Here is a 15775-nt window from a genome sequence, read left to right as displayed (position 1 = left end):
CATTTCATCCTTTAATTAAACCCATGGCTTCAAGATTGCTTAGACTCCTTTCAACCTAATGGCTTATATCTGAAATCTTGATGACTCCGCGGGTGCAAATAACTCCAGCATATGTCGGTAATTTGGTCACCCTAATTTTCTTTTCAAAGTGTCGTGCTGTTGTTGGAGGGGAAGACTTGCACAATACACACACACACATATAACTTCTTACAGGACATATAAATACACACGAGTGTATGACTTCATATAAGAAATTACATTTTTTTGCCTTTTTGGCGAAGCCAATGATAGATTTTATTCATAGAAAAGATAAAGAACAGTAGAGATCCACTCTTAAGAATAGAGAACACTCTTAAAAATAGATAATTTGATCAGTCCAACGAAAGAAAAAACAACACAAACAAAGTAAAAATACATAAAGACAATAACAACCTGATCAAATAAATCAAAACACTCGATCTACACGCATACAACACCAATTGAAGCTTTCACAGCCCTTACATTTATTTTTTTTAATTTCTTTTTCCTAATTAATAAGAATGCTTCTCGAACTTAAGGCTGCATGATATTGTTATTGTAGAGATATGCCAAATGTCCGATAATATGACTGTCCAATTATTCATAAAAATTAAATGTCCTATAAAATTATTATTTATCTTGTTTACGTTATTTCTGAATAGTTAGATAACCTTTAAATCGGACAAAATAGCATTACTCTTTATTGTACCTTCTTTTCACAACCCTTGTTTTCATATGATGCAGCAATAACATCCTGGACGGTGGCCGCCTTTAGTGCCACTTGTGCTCCTACCTCCGGAACCTGAAGGTGGTGTGGTTTTAGGTGTCACAGCATCTGGAATTTTAATGTGACTTGTGCTTGTACCTCCGGAACCTGAAGATAGTGTGGAAGTGCTGGTGGTTCTAGGTTTCTCAGCATCTTTAAGTCCAATGTGACTTGTGCTATTACCTTTGGAACCTGAAGGTGGCGTGGACATGATAGAATTGTTTGGAACTCCTTAATCACTAGCGTTGTTCGTTTCTTTGAGATGCTAACAGCTGAGGTTTCTTCGAAGACGAAGAGGTTTTCAAGATCTACCTTAATTCGACACTTTCAGAGCCTAGGTTACCATTTTATATAGTGCATGAGCTAGCCTTAATTATAGCTACCAAAATGCAAGGACACTAAGAAGCACGAACAAGCAAAGAATTTTTTTTTTTATTTTTGTTTAATTGATTTAATTGTAACATATAAAATTAAACCTAACATGTTAACAGTTGATGAAGCAAATGTTTTACTTTTCTATTAAAATCCCGTGGTATTGTTGCTTGTCGGAATAAACCATCAGCAATAAGAAAATTTGTTGTAAACTTGTCCTAAAGATGCGAAAGGAATGAAGAGAGTTGACATAGTACTGAGACGTCAGTAAAGATTTCAGCAATTGAATTTTTATGCTAAAGTTTTACTGATGCAATCCAAGAAAACATATCAGAAGAGATCAAAATTTGGCCTCACACACAGTTATTACTCTTTCTTAAGAGCTTGAACATTTTAATCTCCTCTCTATCCCCTTAAATTTTTTTCATGTCTTTCCAAAAAAAAAAAATTATAGATATAGGCAAAAAAAAAAATCATATTGGATTTTGAGAAAGCTATGTTGTTCCTATGGGACAAGTACAAACAAAATACAAATGAATATTCCCCACAATAGGTTCTGCTCCCTTTTAATATTTTTTAATATAGTTTTTAGCATTTTACATTTAATATAATTTTTAATCATTATTTACATGTTTGGGATCCCTAATTCATGATTAGTTATCACATGTTTGAGCGATGGTAGGATGATTGCTTGGGAACAGTTCTACAATAACAACAACCATCCTCCAATATATGAATTAATAGTTGTGCTTAAATGGACAGCTTCAATGTAAATGAAATGGGATTATATGGCGAAGGATTATTTATGCTTTTTGTTGTCATGAAAATTTTAAATTCCACAAATGGAATTAAATTATTATTATATAACCGTTTAATAATTAATTTATTTATTAATTTTATAAATTTATTTTAAGGTAATACATGTAAACTTTTTAATTTCGTTTGTACCAAAAAAAAAAAAAAACCGAGAGGAGAGTGCAATAGAGTACCATGCATTGACTTGAAGAAATTGAGTCAACCTCAAAATTAACTAAAATGAAAATCCCAACAGAACTATATCCTTTAATTAATTGGGGTAGAACACTAATTTATTAAGTGAAGAGTGAATGCACGAACGTGCATACATATTAAAGTGAAGAGTGACGTCTATAATCCAACGTTAAGGTGACTTAATTAAGCTTAATTTAATTAATTAAAAAAGATATTCTGATTACAAACTTCAGCTCCATCTACTCTACTTGAACTCAAAGATTAAATTAAACCTTTAACAGCAGCTTAAATAGTACTAGTATGATTTTTCTTTTATCTAGGTTCGAAAATAAAGAACTAAAAGTGCAGCAAGGGAGGTGAATCTAACAGCTATTTAGGGATAACTAAAATGGTTTAAAGAGTCGTCGGATGAAAATTTAATCCCAATATTGTAGGCAATTGTAGGCAATTGTAGACAAAGGAACATGACAAAGTTTACTTTGATGAGTTTAGGACTTGCTGACTTGGTCATAAACGCCAACCTCAAAATGGAATAGAAAAGGCTCCTTGCCTTGCGTGTGGGAATGAAGAAATGTCCCTCCTCATTCATAGGTAGAAAATCATTGTTTTATTCTTTCATGATACATAAAATTAATTAATTAAAGAACTAATTCATGCTTCTAAGGAAGGAGGAAGCCATGACTTTTTCAAGTAAAACTAAGAACGTGGGCTCATGGGTCTCCCCTTTTTTTCAAAGAATCTCACTGATAGATATAAAGCACAGAAGGCATAGAAAGTATTTCCAATGGAGTGATAAAAAAATTAAAATTTTTTAAAAGATTTATACAAGGAGAAAACATCAAGAACACGGAAATTTCCATTTGTGTGACCAAGTCATACATCGCATTGTAGTAGAAAGGTGCCAGCATGACAGAGTACAAAGCATCGGATAATATGGTACACCTAAAAGAGTACAAAGAAAATTATGAACAAAAAAAGAAGAAAGCTTAAAGAAAATTTCATTATTTTTCTGTATATTTTTTAATACATTATTAATCATTATTCATATGTATGAGTTTCACAATTCATAATCGAATTTTACACATTCAAAATAATAATAATAATAATAATAATAATAAATGTATTGAAAAACTAAAAGGAAAAAAAATGGGTGTCAAATCTTAAAAGCGTTTTTTAAATCAGATTCAAAAATAAATCCATTGTTATTAATGGATTATCAATTGGGATAATGGTTAATCTTATATGTAGAATATGTATATAATGCTGGAAGGACAAGGAAGGGAATGGAGATCAGAAAAGAAACTTGGGAAATGGAAGCCTTAGTTGGGGCTTGCGATGATAGATGGGGCACCTCCCTTCGGGATATTGCAAAAGTATAAGGGGAAGGGAAATCGAGCTTGCTATCTTCTGCAAGGGAGGAAAGGCAAGCAAATGATTAATTATTATAATATCATACATGTTGCCTTCCATATATATGAAGACTGAAGAGTGAATTTATATTCTACAAGGGTGAAATGAAATTGACGGCTACTTTCTCTTCTATTCCTTCCAATTTGGAGAGATCGAAAAATCGACATTGAGGAAAAGGCAGCAAGATGGCTTTTCTTCATTCTCGTTTTCTCTCCTTTGATGGCCTATCCAAACAAGGGAAGGAATACCATATATACATCCATCCATCCACCCATATACGTACCTTTCCATTCTACCAATCCAAACATGGTACATGATTGGAAAATGGTTGTCCTCCCTCTACTCTCGTTCTTTATTCCATGACGTTAACAAAATTGGATTCATGATCATCGATGGCCGCTTCGAATAAAAATCAATTACTCCTTTTTAAGACAAATGAAAGTCATGCATGGTTAATCACTATTTGACTATGGATTATTTGTCATTTCGGATCTTAAACCTTATATCGTTTATTAGCTGAATATTGATGAAGAACAGCAGGTAATAACCTTATATCCAAACAAGAAGCAGAAGGCATGACAATCGCATGAGAAGACCGGGAGGGACATGTGCAGAATCAAGCTAGCCAGTAGGAACAAGAACACCACAGTGATGGACAGAACGTGAGAATTCAATGAAGAACAGCAGGTAATAATCTTAAAAGCCTGTGTGGTGATTCAATTTAGAAACCCCTTTTCCCTGTATACAAAAGATGCATGACACAAAAAAAAAAAAAACCTGTAACAATCTGTGTGTAACAACAATTAACAATCCCCTCTTTACACATATGCCCCACCATCAACACAAGGTTAGTAAACCTTGCTCCTGAACAAAAACAAAAACATATCCAGGTATACGCTCTCACCAAAGACCACAATTCAACACAGTAAACCAGCAATGCCCTTCAGTTTTCAATCAGAACATAGCAGATAAAGCAAAGATAAAAGAACACATGCGACCCTTATGCAGTACCTGACACCAGAATTCACCCTGTGCCAGTCTCCAGTTCAATACACTATCAGTCAATTGAGCAATCTTCACTTACCACCCAAAGCAGATTTTGATCCTGTTGCACTCCTGACGTGGCCAAGCTTTCTGTCATTTCATTTGTTGTTCTGGAAATATGACTGAGATTCCACCTTCCTACCTTAGATTTCCATCTGTCCACCTACATAATCAACTTTCCATAATTTATGCAACTTTTCTGTCCGATCCTAACCTATTGTGTTTGAAGCAAAAAAAATTATCAGTCAAATAGGAACTTATTGAGCATCAAAACATTGATACGACGGCTGGTTTAATAACCTAGATACATAGATAAAATTTGTGGCAACCGGTACACTTAACACCTCATAGAATTGGATCAACTGTTACTGTACAGATTGTCTGTCGCCTATACATACTGCTCAATGAATGCTAATTTTCCATTTGTACAAGGCAAGAGCAGAACATAGATCAAATCATTGTAGCTAGAAATCAAATCATTAAAATAAACATCAATTTCATTTGAAAACATACGATAATCAACAAAAAATTAACCTTAAAACATTTTAACAATTTATTTTTTATTTATAATAATTCATTTTATCCTTTTCATCATTTGACTACATAATAAATGATCCTATATGATCATTTTCGTGATACTTTGACTCTGAGGTATTACTCCTTTTTTTTTTCCTAAAAGCAATATGATTTTATTGTAAGGGAGCACTCAGGTTTTACACCCGATGAACCCTGTTACAAGACTTGTTTACACGGCTAGAACCTGGAAACCCAACAAAACAGAGGATTACCAGTAAAGAAAAATATACTGGCTGATGATCACCCCCGACCAACGCATCACCACCATGATCAATCAGACGAAAGCCATAAGGCATATACAAAAATAGACAAAGCGATTTCCTTTTTTTTTTTTTTTGCTCGAAAAATTCATTTTATTCGTAGATAATAGCTGAAAGACATCCTCACAACTCAAGACTATTGCGCTGGGAAACACAGGACATCATAACATTCACACGTCTAAATCAGCAACGCCCTTGTAAAGCCATGTCCTACTGTACTCATCGAGTGCTGGTAATTTCTCCTCTACAGATACATAAATACACAGAAGACAAACATCAAACCTCACCGGTCAGAAACAGCATGTCTAACAACACGCAAGAAACATAGTAGATTTATCGACTATTTAAACACCGTGAAAGCTGAAAGACACCTTAACCGCAGGTAGCCCTTATCAACTATTCTTCATCCCCTGACGTGAACAAAAATGGATTCGTAATCTATGGCCCAATTCAAATAAAAATCAATTCCTTCTAATCTTAATTACAATTTGACTAAACATTGATGGAAGCCTGACCAATGCCATCTACCAAGCCCAATTCACTCCATAATTTGGACCATAAAAAATTAATCAAAGACTCTTGAAAGTTTCAATAAGAAACTGGATTTGTTCCTGATAGAAACAGACTCAATCCTAAGTTTTAAATATAAAAAAATCAATTCGAAATAATAGAATAAATCATTCATTTTATAAATCTTAATCTATTAGTTCAGAAAAAACAAATAATCGCAAAGGGAAAATTGGTGGAGTGATAAATGCTCAAGACCTGCGAATCACGCTGCGTATTAAGATGAAAACACTGCACTGCAATATCCGGAATAGTTCCCCTTGTGGAGCTATATGGTTAATAGTATGCAGGCTTGCCCAAAACTTCGAAATAAGGCAGATGTGACTCCGCTTCATTCAGTTGCGACACAGAGAAGACAACATCCAGCTCTTTCTAGTGGTTAACGTGTGTTATGGCGTGATTATGGTGCTATGTTTATGTGTTTTTTTCTTGGGGGTGATGCTAAATGGCAACGGGTATCCATTGAGTACCTAGTGTAAGCTGTCCAAACTGTTATATTTTATGAGCAGTTCAATCTTCGTGCACGGTGAGTTTGCCAATGATCAGTTGATTCAGAAAAAAAAAATGTTGCTTCTTGGTCTTCGGAACCACGTGATTTGGTGGTGGAAAGGGAGCCGAAAACATTTAAAGTTTTTGTTCTTTGCATCTGACAAGGGAAGATTTGTATATATAATATATATTTTCATTTTGATAAGCTAGGTCGATTTTATTAAAAAAAGAAACCTATGAGAACAAGCACATCCTTCATAGTCTTAACAACATATACAACACGCCACAAAGGGCCCTGAAGCTAAACAAAAATACCAGAAAACCTTCCTGCACAGCCATGACCCAGTACATAGCTCCCCTACATAGCTTTTTCATCCCCTTAACCAGGAATTAAACATTTGGAGTCAAATACATCTAGGTTCAACAACCCACAAATACAAAATTCACCCACAGACTATCAGCAACAGGGTAGTAGAACTTTTCATTGAAGAACCACCCTCAGCATACAACCACCTCAGAAACAGTCGTACAATCTACCCCAACATACAACCAATCTCAGAAGACCAATGACAACGATCCACATATGAGAAAAAAGCACCATACAAAAAAAAAAAAAAAAAAGACTCCCCAGCACATCCTATCATCTCCCTCAACATCCCAGCAATAGAACACTCATAAATCCAGCCGCAGGAAAGCCCAACTTTCCAATCCGAACCCCACATCTTTGAAACCAGCCAGCTTAATTTTGCCAAACCCATGCACAATTCCATAAGCATCACCCAGCAGATTAGAACATCAGCAAAAAAATTAACAAACTGTAAACCAACACCCCACCTTCAACAAACACAAATTACACGCGGATGCAGGGACTTCCAACCCCCACTTGCACTTCATTTCAGTCCATTCCCCCAAATCAAAGCCTAGAAAACTTACCTGAAAGCCACGTCCGAGTTAAGAAAATTGTCCCCCTTTCTTCATGTCAAACCATTTCCCTTCTCATCTGCACTATATTTCACCTCATTCTTTCTTGACGCGGCTTGCATTCACTCCTCATTTACACAAGAGTCAGGCTGCGTGTGGGTTCATACTGCCTAACCCAAAAAGGACACAACCTGCACGAATCTAACAGTCCCTACAGATTCAAAAAACAACCCACAGATTACAGCATCCTCACAAACAACCCAACACACATCGGTTCCTTCATGCCATAGGGAATCTCTAGCGAATCAGAAGAGACTAAATGACATACCAATTGAGAGGTTAATATAAATCACTTTTCGGAAAAAAAAAAAAAAACAACCCAACACACGTCCCAAGTAATTTCTTTGTTGCCCTGTACAACAAAACACAAAACTATATACCAATAGGCATGAATACGCCTACCCCTGCAACTAGTTTCAAGAAGAGCAAATAAACAAAACCAAGAGCCAGATTGGACCTAGATTTTATCAATTGCCAGACCCATCAGGCCAGCCAGCTCATGTGCCTCTAGCATTCAGTAAGAAACAACACACACAGCCCGCCTACATGTATTATCACAGTTGCACCCGCCTCTCCGAGGCATCTCCCTCAAGTGGTCCTGGAAATTTGAGGACCCAGCTCCATTAAACGCCACAGATCAAAGCTGTGTAACAAGCAGCCCTTATCGGTAAGATCACAACTACCCAACAACGTAGGATCTGCCATTAAGGCAATTGGCCAGAATCTCTCATTCAGGGACTTCCAACAGATCGCTAACTCTAAGCACACCCTCCTTTACAAACCTACCCATTCCCATTCCATTTCTCCATACAAACCAAACAGCTTGTGGAGATCATGGCTATAAAAACCAAGCCTCACTCCAGCTAACAAAACAACATTTTTTTTTTTTGAAAAACCAAATCTGTGTGTGTGTGTGTGTGTGTGTGTGTATGTATATTGTAAATTAACAATTCATTTCATTCAAAAAGAAGCTTTACAAAAGCTGCCCAAGAAAGGCAGAAATTGAGCCAAAGAGGAGTCAATAGACAAAGAATACACATCTTAAGACAAAATTTTAGGTTGAAATGGGATCAAACGACATCCAGCAACAAAATGAACCTAACAGGACCAACAATAATCACACAACAACTGAAAACAAAAAAGATCCCCTGCACGATAGAAGCTTAAAGTCCAGCCAAGAAAAAAAACCAGGTTCTGCACATAAAGCCTCAAAAAACACGATGCCAGGAAGCAAAACCTGCCTATACAGAAGAAACCCGAGAAGTGGACATCCAGAAAAAACCGCATCAGTCAGAAGAAGAGATAATAGCCAAACCTTCAGCAATTTTCCAATAAATCATTATCACGCGTGAGCCCTTCCTTAGCGAAGATGTCAGCAGCTTGGTTGCACACCCACAACAAAATCTGTATATTTCATTCAAGCAGGTAAAGGAAATGCTGGTGCAAGTCTTTGGCCTTAAGCTGGCGGAGGACTTGTTACAGCAAATACAGACAGCCATATACAATAAGTCACTCCCCTCTCTTAATTCTTTCAATCGCGTACCCAATACCAGATCCAGGAAAGCCAAGCTTTATGTGCCGCCTCCAACTGGCACCCCTGGTTCAGCACTTATTACATACCTGCTGTGATGCAGCACGTGTCCTTTACAAAGCCAGTCAAGAAACCCAACCCCCCATGTCCCCTCTTGAAGACAAAGATTCCATGCAAACACGTCCCCACTTTCGTCCCTCATAAGCAGGGACCTTCTTGGCTCTCGCGAAGCCTCATCTTCTGTCGCGTGAGGCTTTTCTTCTTCTCTTCCGTCCGTGTTGTCAACTAGCTAGCCCGATCCTTCTCTCTAGTTTTCCGTTCTTGCCCACTCCGATCATGGTCGCTGTGACCTTTTTTTTATTATTATTTTTTATAAACCATTGGAAATTTTATCAATAAATGTAGGTTAGCTCAAAGCTGCAACCCACCATAAAGGGACATAAAAGCAGTTTGCCATCTTCAGGCCTCTATACATAAAACCCCAACATTGAACCCCCTATATAAAAGTCCACCATCCAAGCAGAAATATCCCAAACCCAAACCTGCCTTTACCCTGTACAAACTACCCTCAAGCTTTCCAAACATTCACACCCACCCCAAGGTGCCAGCCTATGCCAAAACCACAAATTCTGTTTCAATTACAAATTAAGTAATTCAAAATCCCATTTCAAACCATAAAGCAAAAGCCACCGATTACCAAAAAACCAATGACTTGAATCATTCAACAAACACAGCTTTCCTTTCTTAACTAACTCCCCTCCGCAATAACGTCGATTCTTGAGCCTCCAAGCTCTTTTCGCCCTGTTCCCCTCTCTGATTTCTTTCTTCTTCTTTCGCACTTCTATCCTGTTGCGGACTCTCTGCTCTCTACTGATATCTACAGGCTCCCTCTTTATCCTCTCTTCTTACTCAAACAGCCTCACTCACTCAGCTTCATAGCAAAAGTTGACACCTCCGTATCCCTTCCCCCCTCTGCTTTGTAAGATGACCCCTTGCCACCGTAAATAGTCATTGCACCTCATCGCCTTCCATTTTCAACAGAGACTTTCAATAAGCACTCCCCTCTCTTAATTCTGTCGTGTGAGGCTTTTCTTTTTCTCTTCCATCCGTCTTGTCTCTAGCTAGCCCGATCCTTCTTTCTAGTTTTTCGTTCTTGCCCATTCCGATCATGGTCGCTGTGACCTTTTTTTTCTTATTATTTTTTATATACCATTGGAAATTTTATCAATAAATGTAGGTTAGCTCAAAGCTGCAACCCACTATAAAGGGACATAAAAGCAGTTTGCCATCTTCAGGCCTCTATACATAAAACCCCAACATTGAACCCCATATATAAAAGTCCACCATCCAAGCAGAAATATCCCAAACCCAAATCTGCCTTTACCCTGTACAAACTACCCTCAAGCTTTCCAAACATTCACACCCACCCCAAGGTGCCCGCCTATGCCAAAACCACAAATTCTATTTCAATTACAAATTAAGTAATTCAAAATCCCATTTCAAACCATAAAGCAAAAGCCACAGATTACCAAAAAACCAATAAACCCAATGACTTGAATCATTCAACAAACATAGCTTTCCTTTCTTAACTAACTCCCCTCCGCAATAACCTCGATTCTTGAGCCTCCAAGCTCTTTTCGCCCTGTTCCCCTCTCTTATTTCTTTCTTCTTCTTTCGCTCTTCCATCCTGTTGCGGACTCTCTGCTCTCTACTGATATCTACAGGCTCCCTCTTTATCCTCTCCTCTTACTCAAACAGCCTCACTCACTCAGCTTCATAGCAGAAGTTGACACCTCTGTATTCCTTCCCCCCTCTGCCTTGTAAGATGACCCCTTTTCACCGTAAATGGCCATTGCACCTCATCGCCTTCCATTTTCAACAGAGACTTTCAATATGCTGTAGGGGAAGACTTGATTTTTTTTCCATTTATATTATATTATATTATATTAGACTTATAATATCATATTAAAATATTTATAATATCATATATATTATATTATTTATGAGAGAGAGAGAGAGAGAACCCAAATTGAAGTTTTTATATTTTGAATTTTAACTTCACAATTAGAACATGCATATTCATGAATTTAAAAGCTTCAACATTACATCTTTAGGCCTGATGAAATACTCTACACATGATTGTACAAATGACTTTTTTTTTTGGCACAACAATTTTTTTAAAAAAAAGCAAATTCTTTTTTTTTATATAGGGCAATTTTATTGTATCTCCATAAAAGATTAACATCGGTTGCATCAGCCTCTCATGTTATAGTCAAAATTTGGCTAAACCAAAAAAAAAAAAAAAAAACGCACCATGTCGAAGTGTCATATATTGATTAAAAAAGGAGTTGACAAATTACAGAAATGCCAAAGAAATCTCAAGCCTTTTCTATCAGGCAGGAGAGTTGGTACATCATTACCCACCTTATTACTAACAGGAATATCAAACACCAAATTCAGCTCATACAAACTGCATCAAGAAGTTCCCGGTTTGGTCACTGACAGCCTGCCTTGAGCTTGTCTGCCTCATTTCGGAGTCCTTTATTAGGCAGCACCTGTCCTCCAGGAAACATATATACATGAGTATACATGATCTCTTATGGCATCATTTTGGAAATATGCTACATATTTTGCACACCAAAGCAAACACGGACTTAAGACTACATGATGTTATTATTGTAGAGAAAAGCAAAATGTCCGATGATATGATCATTCATAAAAGATAAATGTCATAAAATAGTTGGAAAATCTAAAACCAGACAAAATTGCATTACTCTCTTTTATCCTTTTTACTTACCTCGTTCTGACATGAAGCAGCACCATCTTGCATGCGCAGCGGTGGAGGTTCTAGGTGGCACAGCATCTTTAACATCAGTGTTACTTGTGCTACCACCTCCGGAACCTGGAGGTGGTCTTGAGGTTGTGGTCCTAGGTGGAAATGTGTCTGGAATACCTTGACCACTAGTACTGGACATTGCTTCAATGTACCACAATGGCTAAGGTTTCCTCGAAAGACAAAGAGGTTTTGAAGACCTACCCTACCTTAATTTGAGACTTGGAGACCCTATTTATAGACTTACAATTACAATTACCATCTTTGTTTTTCCTTAATTACACGTAGAGAATTAAACCTCGCAGCATTTTTAATTAGTTTAATGTTTTACTTGTCTTTTTAAATCCCAATCCCAATATAGGAAATATCAACGCAAATGGCGCCCTGTGGTCGGGCAGGAGACATGCATGCATAATAAGTTGCAAGAGTGTACGTATGGCAAACACCGTCTTTTGTTCTCCTCACCTCACATACAAATTTTCCTAATGGTTTATTTCGCATGGTTATATTAGAATTGAGATGAAATTACATGTTTACTTTTTTTATTTTCCTCACTCAAAATGACATAATTTTATCAAATATTAGAAAACCGATATAATTGCTTTATATCTCCATTATCTTAATTTTAGACGTCACGTGAAATGTCGTTTTTTGTTAATCAACTAACCTTAATTGATTACAGCTGCAACATTTGACATGCAAAGAGGAGGAACTCAAACCATTAGACAGCTTTGCACGTTCCTTCCGTTGTTCTCTGTAACTGAAAATTGACTAGGAATTCCTGTTTGGTGACATATATACAAACAAAAGTTGAATGACTTCTAATTTCAAAATGCCAATGTCGATCTACCATCAGAAAAAAGGAAAACTTGTTGTGCCATGTGTCATGTGCTGACTACGAAATTTGCCACATAAGCTTCTCCAGGTTTTCCGACTTTCAATGCAAATTTCCCGACTCCAAAAGCTGGGAAACTGCGTTACGTGCATGTGCTGTGATCTCGACGTATTGGAACACCAAACAATGCTTTTGGTGCTATTCTAATCTTTAATTAAATTAAATAGTGATCGGCAGTACCGGCTCAAGGGTAAACCCACCAAAGCGGTGGCTTTTGGCCTCAAATTTTTAATAGGCCTCTTAATTTTATAATAATAATGTAATTAATTATATCAAAAATACAAAAATTAGTATAATTATTAAAATATATACATATCATTCAAGTCTGATAAATATTTATTTTCTCTCTCTTTCACATACTTGTTTATCCTCAACTATTTAACTCATTTTTCATATAAAAATCAAAATAATTAATAAAATAATATATTTTCTCACTTTCTTAATTACGTGCTTAATAAATCTATATTTTTTATCACTTCTCAATTCTTACAATATTATTAATTCTTAACTATTTCTCTTATTTCTAATCAAGTAATGGTAATATATATTTAATGATCTTTAATAGCTTTTTTTTTCAACTATTTTTCCTATTTGCAATCAATTAATGGTAATATATATTTAATAATCTTTAACAGTTATTTTTTCATATATGTAAAACCAATTATCTTATTTTTTTCAATTTATAATATTTACTTTTGAATTCTTCTTTTTTCATTTGCTCTATCTTCTTTTTACCTTCAATTTTTCTCCAAAAAATATGTTAGAAGTCTGTTATATTATTATTTTCATAAAATCTTAAGCTTCATTTGCTATTTGTAATAAATATTCAACAATTATGTATTATTGTTTTAATTTTTACAATTTTTTTATTTTAATTTAGAGTTTATATTATATTGTTATATTGTCTCTATTTTAAATGATAGTTGATTTCTTGAAGTATAAATTTAATTAAAAATTGTAATAATCTTTTTTCAATTTTAATAAAAAAATATCTTATTTGAATATTTAACTTTAGATCTTCAAAATTATTGAGCTGCTTCTGGTGATCGGTGTTGTCTTTAATCTAAGTTTGCTATTCTAATGCTTTTGGACTCTCTTGGCTACTCCAAACTGGGTTGTCCTGGTGTTGTCTCGACCTTCTCCGGTCCTCATGGAGCGGTGTTGTTCTGTCTTCGCTTTTCGGATTTCCACGTTGATTCCGGAACTTTGCTGTGCTGCCTCTTCCATTTATACTTATTGCTCTGTGTCAATGTGTATAACATCATGTAGGTTTTTGCTTGCTTTTGTTGTATATGTACAGTTTCTTTGGCCCAAAGCTAATGGAAATTTCAACGTTGGTGGTGCATTCTCTTTAAAATATTAACTGTCTATCTATCTTATAACTCCGTTCGATACGACTTTTTGTGTCGATATCAGTGAGATTCTTTCCAGAAACACAATTCGTGAAAGAAAAAGGATCGTAGGCGGCCCATGTTCCTATGTTTATTCCCAACACGTGCGGGGGTTTTTGTTTTGTTTCATTTTCTTGTCTTCGGCAAGTCATGTCGGTGAACTTTGACCAAGTAGTGTCCTTTTGTCATTTGTCATTTAGCATGATTTGAACTGTTCAAGCTCTTGTTAAAGGTCCTGTTTAGTGTTAAAAGCTTAATTTGGTCTTGTTCGTTTTTTCAGTTCAATTTTAGACTTCCATAATGTATTTTCAGGAATATACTACTGTTTGTTTAGATAAGAATAAATTAATAAGATTAACACAGTAAATTAATATAAGAGTAAATTAGACAGTATATAGTACTGTTTTGAATTTTCTTTTTAGTTAATTAATAAAGATTATTGAGGAGAAAAAAAACAAAAACTTAAAATCTAAACATAATACACCATTTATAGATGAAATTAAAAAATTATGAACACTCATGAAATGAAGTTTTTTACTTTTGTTTTTAAGTACAGGATGATTGATGAAGCTTAATTTCATGCATATATCATTCGTCAATGATAATATAATCTTTTTTTGTTTATCTCAACTAATAATAATATATATAATCAAATATGATTAAATAATATATTGATACGCATTAATAGAAAAATGTAACATAATAGTGACGGTGTGAAGAATTTTACTTTGTAAAATGAACAGTGATGGAAGAATCTCAGGCACGTGCAATGTCTAGTGCACTTTGGCAACTTATGATGCATGCCAAAAGGTACCTAACCTTAGCTATTCTAAACTCGAATAAAGAATAATCCACCATAAATTGAACCTTACCTGAAGTGAAATAAAAATATGTAGGTGCATGCCAAAAGATACTTAATTTCTTCCATTTTGACATTCTCTATGAACAATTCGTTTTAAGTATCTATAATTGGATGGTCGATTTAGAGCCTCGAAATCTGCAACTGATAAACTGATATCACTTCACTCCCCACCCCAACCTGTTGTGTTTGACGCGAGAATCTCAATTAATGATCTCAGGTAATCAGGCAAAACTAATATATAACTTTGACTCATTGTCCTTTCCTTTTGTTTGTTCTGTGGGTTCCTTCTCAATCATATTCTCATCCATTGTTCTTTTCACAATATTTTCCTCTACTTTGGCTCTCTGTTATCAAACTAGCTAGTTCTGTGGTTTCCTTCTCGTTGGCTCTTTGTTAGCTAATACAGAAAGCCATTTCCAAGATTATTTGTCTTGGAAAATCATACATCTTATATATATATTTCTCAGCCAAAAGTGGGATTTCATTAAAATATTGCGTTAAAGCAGTGTTCCGCTGTCCAAAAAGAAGCATAGGCTAGCACACGAGGTCGGACTAGCTGTACTACATGGAATCTGGCAACACAAACAAACCCGCACATGACGAGCTTCGGTAAGCACCATAACCAAATTTAACCAAGTCAGCAGATAAACAATGGCAACCTGCGAACTGGAACACTAACACCAAAAACGACTCAGTTCGGCAGATTGGCTCAGCATCAAGTAGCTTGCAAGAGGATCAATTACACCTCATGTTGGAATCCCTCTAAATTGATTCGATTGCAGCAGGAATG

This window comes from Theobroma cacao, chromosome 2 (assembly GCF_053813885.1).
Source record: "Theobroma cacao isolate CCN51 chromosome 2, ASM5381388v1, whole genome shotgun sequence".
In the NCBI taxonomy this organism is placed as follows: Eukaryota; Viridiplantae; Streptophyta; class Magnoliopsida; order Malvales; family Malvaceae; genus Theobroma; species Theobroma cacao.
The sequence above is the reverse complement of the archived record's forward strand: the minus strand, read 5'-3'. Positions refer to the sequence as shown.